The 7,837-nt window shown below is 39.3% G+C and overlaps 1 pseudogene; it reads right to left on the bottom strand.

Annotated features, from left to right (window-relative positions):
* Positions 1 to 5,141: 5,141 nt before the first annotated feature.
* Positions 5,142 to 5,927, bottom strand: LOC130886935 (60S ribosomal protein L7-like; annotated as a pseudogene).
* Positions 5,928 to 7,837: the final 1,910 nt, after the last annotated feature.

The raw sequence follows: 7,837 nt of genomic DNA, 5'->3' as shown, positions 1-7,837 counted from the left end.
ATATGGCAAAGGATTTAGTCAGAACCACCTACACTTTGAAGATCCATTTTCTTAGCAAATAAGATCATCTGTCCTCCATTTGGTCAAATTAGTTTGCTTAAGCTCTTCTTGCTGTTATCACTTATACTCTTTTACTGGTATCTGTTTAAAAAAAATACCAATATCTCTTTGAAAAAACTTAGTATCTGTATTAATTTGTTCCAGGAATACTACAATACCCAAATTGTAGATGTCTCTGTCTCTTATATAAAATGGTTTTATGTTTCCTTATAATCCATTCTCATCTTTAGTCTATTAAAGTCAGTTTTCCTGATATTATTTACCGAACTGAATGAAGTACAAATTCTATGTGGTAGTTACCCAGTTTTGTACAGAGGACAGAAAAAGACAATTGCCTACACATCCATAGTATGGATACAGCGTTTCCAAATATTTACTCTCTGCAGCTAATCAAATGCATGCATTTTAACTTTGCAGATACAAAGGGGTAGCTAACTCTGTGTTCTGGCTTTCCTAACCCAAGCAGTAAGGTTTGGAATCAGGTTTGAGGAGGTGTTTATTGGCAGCCAGCCCTTGTGTAATTGGCTAGAATTTAGGGGAGAATACAGGATTGTTGGCATTAATAATGGAAAGGGAAGTATAGAGACGCGTGCAGAGAGGCAGAACTAGGAGCAATGACGGAAATGATGGTTACCCTCATTTAGAACCGCTCCATTTTCTAGTGTCACACCTGGTATTCTGAAACTCTAGCTAAATCTACATTTTCCTCCCAACATGGGTAAAATGACAATTTGTCTCTGTCTTGGTAAAGAATCTGTCTAGAATTTCTTCTGAAAGTGAGCTGATTGTCAAACTGTGAACTGGAACATATGACTTAATCTTTAAGTAGAAGTATGAATTATCAGTTACAGAGCTCATTGTTACTGCTCCTCTGACAGTAATAAGTTGTCAAATATTTAGATGTTTTCTCCTTACCATTCTTCTATGTGTAATGTATGTATAATACATACGTATACATACACAACAAATTAAATCAGTTTTAAAATAATAGTAAAATGTCACCAGGGAAGCTGAGAGTCCCATAACAACCTGTTCCTTGAGGCTGAGCTCCTCACCCACCACGGCTGACTCTCACTGGGAGACAATAAGTGGCAGTTACTCAGTCCACATGGTGGGGTAGTCCAATAGTGCCAGTCTGGTGCTGGAAGCCATGATGGCTCCTGGACAGCTGCTGGTCCCTAGTCTAGGATGAGAGCTTTGAAGCACTGGTTCTGCTGTCAAAAGAGGAAATAGCAGCAGCAGCAGCACGGGGGTAAATTAATGCTGCAGCAAGAGGGAAGACCGGCTAACAAACGGCGAGGTAACCTTTCTTCTGATGGACACTTAGAAAATCTGGGAAGCTACCAAAAGGAATTCCCACAATTGGGTTGGATCTTCCTTCGTAATCAAAGACATTCAGGACAGTTCTTCAGGTAAGCCTCCTTATCTCAGGCAAGTTGACTTTAAAACCAACTGTAATATTAGCACAATGAAATGCATTAATGTGGGGGTATTATTTAATAATTCTGAGTATAAACATTGTCTTATGCCATAATTTGAATAATAACTGCAGAAGCTTTGGTCTGAAGATATTTCTTGGGTACTCTAACCATTAAGAGCTAACAATACACTGCTTGGGACATGGCAATATGCCCAGGCTGGCTTGGCTACTTTGTTTCGGTTTAGTGTCCTTGTAACAGAAAAGCTATTGGCCTAAGAACTGACTGTCATATGCCTCTAGATTCTTAAAAATTGGATTATAGGGTTAATGAGTAAAAATGATAACTCTGTTTATTAATAATGTCAAAACTTAAGAAAAATTATTAGAAATGGTAACTCTGTGTTGTCATAGTTTATTGATGACTAAAAATATATTCAAGAGAAAGTGAAACACAAGTCCAAAAACAGAAATAATATGATCTATGATTCGGAACACATGATTGTATCCCTGCTTACTAAACTCTGTATAAATAAAGACGCACTCTGCCTGCTAGTCAGTCAGGCTGCAAGGTTCTCCCGACCATCATGGCCTGGTTCACTCTGTCCCTCACCTACTCCTTGCATCATCCTCTGGGGTACCTGTGTCTCTGCCAGGAATGTGCTTCCTTTCTGTCCATCTCTCGTAAAACAGAGCTCAGAAGTGTCCCGTGTCTGAATCCTCCGTCACCGCTCTTATATCCACTCACACTCAGACCCTGCCCTCATCAGCAACTGGACTCCAGCACTGGAGAATTCAAAATAATATAGTAAAAAGAGCTAGCATTAATTTCCATTTGGCAGATAAGCACACCCATCAGTACCTTCAAGTGATTGATTTCACATCTTTCAATCTTTGGAATAAAAGACCACAACACAGGTCTCTCTCACAAATTTTTGAAGTGCCGTGTGCCCATCATTGGCATCCAATTGGCACATCAGTGAGACTTAAGAAGCTCAAGCCTACCACTTATTTGCACCAGTCCTTCATTCAAAATCTAACAAAGTTCTAAGCTGTGCTTTCTTAAGAAATTCAGTATTGTTCATGATTATTCAAACCTTTTTATTCAAGAAAATGGTGAGAAAATTTTGGTGTCTATAGCATGTTTTCTTCATTATCAGCTCTACCGATGATAAAAGTTTTCTTACAATGTGCCTCTCAGACCAACATTGGAGCACTGGACTGAAGTCTCACGATCCAAAGGAGGAGCAGAAGGAGAGTGAGCACGAGCAAGGAACTCAGGACGGCTAGGGGAGCACCCACACACTGAGGCAATGGGGATGATCTATCGGGAACTCACCAAGGCCAGCTGGCCGGGGACTGAAAAAGCATGGGACAAAACCGGTCTCGCTGAACATAATGGACAATGAGGACTACTGAGAACTGAAGAACAATGGCAATGGGTTCTTGATCCTATTGCATGTAATGGCTTTGTGGGAGCCCAGGTAGTTTGGATGCTCACCTTAATAGACCTGGATGGAGGTGGGTGGTCCTTGGACCTCCCACAGGGCAGAGAAACCTGCTTGCTCTTTGGGCTGAGGAGGAAGGAAGACTTGATTGGGGGAGGGGGAGGGAACGGGAGGTGGTGGCGGGGAAGAGGCAGAAATCTTTAATAATTAAATTAATTAATTAATAAAAAAAAAAAACAATGTGCCTCTCATTTGATAATGTAGTTCCGCTAAAAAAGTCATGCACTTTACTATGGCATTTTTTTCTCTCCTCTCTCCTGACTGGTCATAACATCATCAAACACTGTTGATACAAGGCCACCTGTGCCTGAAGCACTCAACCAGGCATGGCATTTCTGAAATAATATGGAGAGCTATGACAGCAGGTAAAGCTGGAATATCCCCAGATGATGCTCATTCTGCATGCAAAGACATTCCAGATACGTCTGAAGAATTTCAGTCTTGAATTTATATTCTTTCTAAATACATTCACATACATTTGCATGTTTGTCAGCTATGTCTAAATATGTGCATTAATTAATATTTAAGCTTATGTCAGGCTTAAATGTATGAACTAAGTTAAAGGCATAAATTAAGGGCACATTCACATGTTAGACATACTGCTTTGGGTGTTTAGCTTTGGAAAGAGACTAAGAGAGGTCAGTGAGATTTCTTTGCCCTTGCTCTGCTCTCAAGCAACTTTTTGCCCTCCTGTTAGTCTCTTCATGACATCACATACCTGTGTCAACCATGGTAATAGAAAACATTAATCCACAAAAGGCTGACATGTCTGTGGTATATAATTATTTATTTTAAGGTTTCAATAAATTATATGACTCAATAGTTCTCTTTCTAAAGTACTCTGTGTAAAACTTCCAAATGAGTGCTCAATAATTATTTTGCAAAGCCATTGACTGATCTTTGTAGGTCTTTGGTTCTTTGAATGTCACATCTACAGCCAGAAGTTTGGCACTCATAATTCCCGTTTCCTTTGAGATTATTTTATACTGTGCAGTAAGAGGATCACTGTAAATGGAACAGAAACAGATGGGGTCTGAGTGTGTGTCTCAGCCTGAGAGTAGCCCCCTGGCAAATACATGACACAGGTATTGATCTCCAATGCCTCAGAAAGAGAGGGGAAGAACAAAATGGAGACAGACTGCAAAGAGATAGATATAAATCTTGAGAAATTCCAGAGTAATTAGTACTAGTTTTAATTATACATTATATACTCACACAAGATGTTCTAAGTGCTAGGTCAAGGAAACAGTGACTTTCTGTAGCTATAAAGGTCTAATCTTCCACAACCCTAAAGAAAGTAGATTGATTGTTCTCTATCTCTTCCAAATAAGGTTCTGTACCTGTAGATACTATGCTTTGTATTTTGACACTCTGAGCAGACAATCAAGCTGAGTTATTCTATGCCCTTACTTTGACAAAAACAGAATTGTGAAATAGTGAATGGATGATTATGGAGCACTTTGGTGAGCTATAATACCCAGTCGATACATACCAAAGAACTTCCTGCCTAACAGTCTTATTCATGCATGATGGAAATGACTTCCAGTAACAGTGTAACATTTACCCCAGTCCTAGTTGGGGGTGGCAAGGTATTCCATTATGCATCTAATATCCTATAGCACATTTATTAAACTTCCCTATAAGGTTCTAGGTTAACAAAACTCTCATAACAAGACAGGAAGTTTAGGATCGTATGGGTACTATGACATGCTTATTTCTTTGAACTCAGTACTTAGCTTACAAAATTATGGTATATAACTGACTCTTTGGTAGAGATCATTATGGCCAATACATGAATAAAAACATCATTAAAATGTACCATAAGAAGCTGTATGTGGGAGTTACTCAATAAAAGTGAGCTTTAATATGTCACTTCAAAAATAAGGATTCCTAGAAAGTTCCCAGAAAATGAGAACAGTGGTCTCATGACTGGAAGGTAGTAGAAATTTCTCCATTTTAAAACTCCATTAAGCCCTACTTCTTCATAACTGAGTTCTTAGCAGCTTCCAAAGGAGGCACCAAGAAGAATTCATGCTTGAGTTTAGAGTGTTGGAGAAACACTTTTCTTTAGTTTTTGGTTTTTTTTTTTTTTTCAGTTTGCCAAGCTGTGACTGTTTATTAACTGACCAGATTACAAAAATACCGTGGGCAACACCTTAGTTCATCTGTCTAATAAGCCTCTTTATCTGATCTTCCCTGTTGCCAGCATCAGCATCTCCACCTTCCACAAAAATGAGTTGTCTTTTTCTTCATTCCACCTCGTGGAGAAGATAATTTGAAGGGCCACAGGAAGTTATTCGCTTCCTTGAAGCGTTTTCCAACTGTACAGATCTCATGAATTAGATCCTCCATACAGATGATGCCGTATTTACCAAGAGATCGAGCAATCAAGGAATTATCTGTCAAGGCAATTTTCTTCTTATGAATTTTGCCATAGCCGCGTTTGTAGATGAGCTCATTTACTGACTTCAGATTGGGGTACCCCCATGCAATGTATGATTCCACAATCCTCAGCATGTTAATTGAAGCCTTGTTGAGCTTAACAAAGGTGCCGTTGAAGATCTGCCGAAGATGAAGAAGCTGCAACACCTTGCGCACCTTTGGGCTTACACCATTGATACCTCGGATTCTGATGACGAACGCCAGCTTCGGTTCTGCGGGCATGTAGAAGTTCCCAGCTTTCCTTGACATCCTGACCATGCGAATCTTGGTCCGATACATCTGCCTGTACTCCTTGTGATAGCGCTCTGCCTTCTCATAGATGAGCTTCCTCTGGGCCCTTCGCAGTGACTTCAGGGCAATCTTCTTCCGAAGGCGCTTCACCTTCAACTCTGGGAAATTCCTTCACTTTTTCTTCAGCGTTTCTGGCACAGGGGGAACCTTCCTTTTCTTCTGGGTTCCCGGTGCAGCAGGAACTTTTTCTTCTCCGGCACAGCCTCCATGGTTGCAGACGGGGGAAAAAAAAAAAGCTTTTCTTTTTTTAACTTTGTGGGGGTAGGGTAATCTGTTTCCCTGGTGATTTAATTTATAACTGTGACACCGTACTTGAATGCAATAACAAAATCAAGAGGGCATCACCCAGTCTTTTTAGATTTCAGTTTCGGTTGTCTACTTCCAACAATAAGGCTGGAACATACTCCTTACACCCAGTAGGAGTAGGAGTACTTATGTAGAGTTCCCGCATACTACATACTCCCAGAAGTATGATTTAGATTTGAAGTTCCTCCTCCAACAGCTCACATGTTGGAGGTTTGTAAATCATTGATCATTTGGTATCTAATAGTAGAATTTTATTTTTATTAAGGAAAACTAATAGAAGTCTAGTATCAATATATAGAAATGTATGCGCCAAAATACAGGATAGAATGAATGACATCTTTACTGCAACAGTTGATTCTGCTGTTGTTGGTCCTGATGCTGCTGTTGTTTGCTGTTATTTGTGTCATATAATTCTCACACATATTAGGCAATATCCTTAGCCAGCCATGATAATTATGTTAGTCTATTTAAATCTAGTATATGGCGCATGAAGATGAGAAATATATGATGACAGATAGGGGCAGGTAGCAGAAGAGCTTAAATACCTACTTATGACAGTTGTAGGGTTTGCTTTCGTGGACTAAACCCAAGTGACTTTTGAATGAGTTATCAGAAATGTGTGAAAACACCAGGACAAAATGCGGAATAAATTCCCTATTAGAGACTGACAGTAGAAAAGAAGATTATTAAAGTTTTTAAATGAGTGATATTTTAATGGAAAAACAAGGAATCGATTTATTAGCAAGAATACTATAGCAAATGGCAAGTTTTCATTGAACATCTTGTGTTTGAAGAAAAAAAAAAGTCACCAACATAGTAAGATGTGGCCATGGGATTAGTTTCCAGCCAAAGAGAGAATTTAGTATTGTATTCTCTTTTAGAACCTATAAAGTCTTTTCATCTGGCATCCTGTATGTTTACCCAATAGCTTTCAAATTACAAGAGAATTTTCACACTGTATGTTGAAAAAGATAGAGTTACGAAGCAATGACTTCTGGAGTCCCATTCAGAGAAGTAATCAGAAACTCGTGCTTTGGACTATGTGAAAGAGAAATTGGCTACCCCATGAGCCTTTCTGATCACTGAATTTCTAAGAAGGAAAACTAAACTATCTCAGTGACATATAACCGCAAATGTTTATTTTTCGCCTGTGTTTCTTGGGCAACAAGGCTCAGCAGTAGCTTTTGTCACATCGTCACTTGACTCCAGGCTTTTTTGCACCTGACTTCACAATGTGAAGTAAATGCTGGAGCAGAAGGCTTTACCTTGAAGCATTCCGGTTTCACAGCAGAGAGAGAGAGATGCAATAATCCCACCTAGTAATGCAGGTAGTCACATTTACAGATTTCAGACAGCCGTCACTTTACTCATAATGTGTTGTTAAACAAATAACAAGTGCACAACCTGAAGTCAAAGTGTGCATGGTGGTAAGAGCAGGATGGTTCAGCTTCTTGAAGGTAGGAGAAAGTGAACAATGTAGAACAGCAGCACTGTCAACACATTGGTCTGACACATTCTGGCCTTTTTTATACCACTGTCTACTATAATCCGCATATTATGCACTAGTGTTAGATTTGGCGCTTTTGCTTGTAACAGCTGTCTTTCCACCCTCCCCCAATCTCACCTCAAACTATGTATTTACTTAAAGAATTTTTTAACTAAATTATAGCTGTATCGTTTCCACAATCCTCTTCTCCCTCCAAAATTCATGAGACATCATCTTCTTTAAGCAGTTGTTGCATATATACATAAATGAATAAATACATAAAGACAGCCTGCTGAGTTCTTTAGGTGCTGTCTGCATGCATTACCT

The sequence above is a fragment of the Chionomys nivalis genome, chromosome 14 (genome assembly GCF_950005125.1).
Source record: "Chionomys nivalis chromosome 14, mChiNiv1.1, whole genome shotgun sequence".
NCBI classification, from domain to species: Eukaryota; Metazoa; Chordata; class Mammalia; order Rodentia; family Cricetidae; genus Chionomys; species Chionomys nivalis.
Note: the sequence above shows the minus strand (reverse complement) of the source record. Positions and strands in the feature narration are given on the sequence as shown.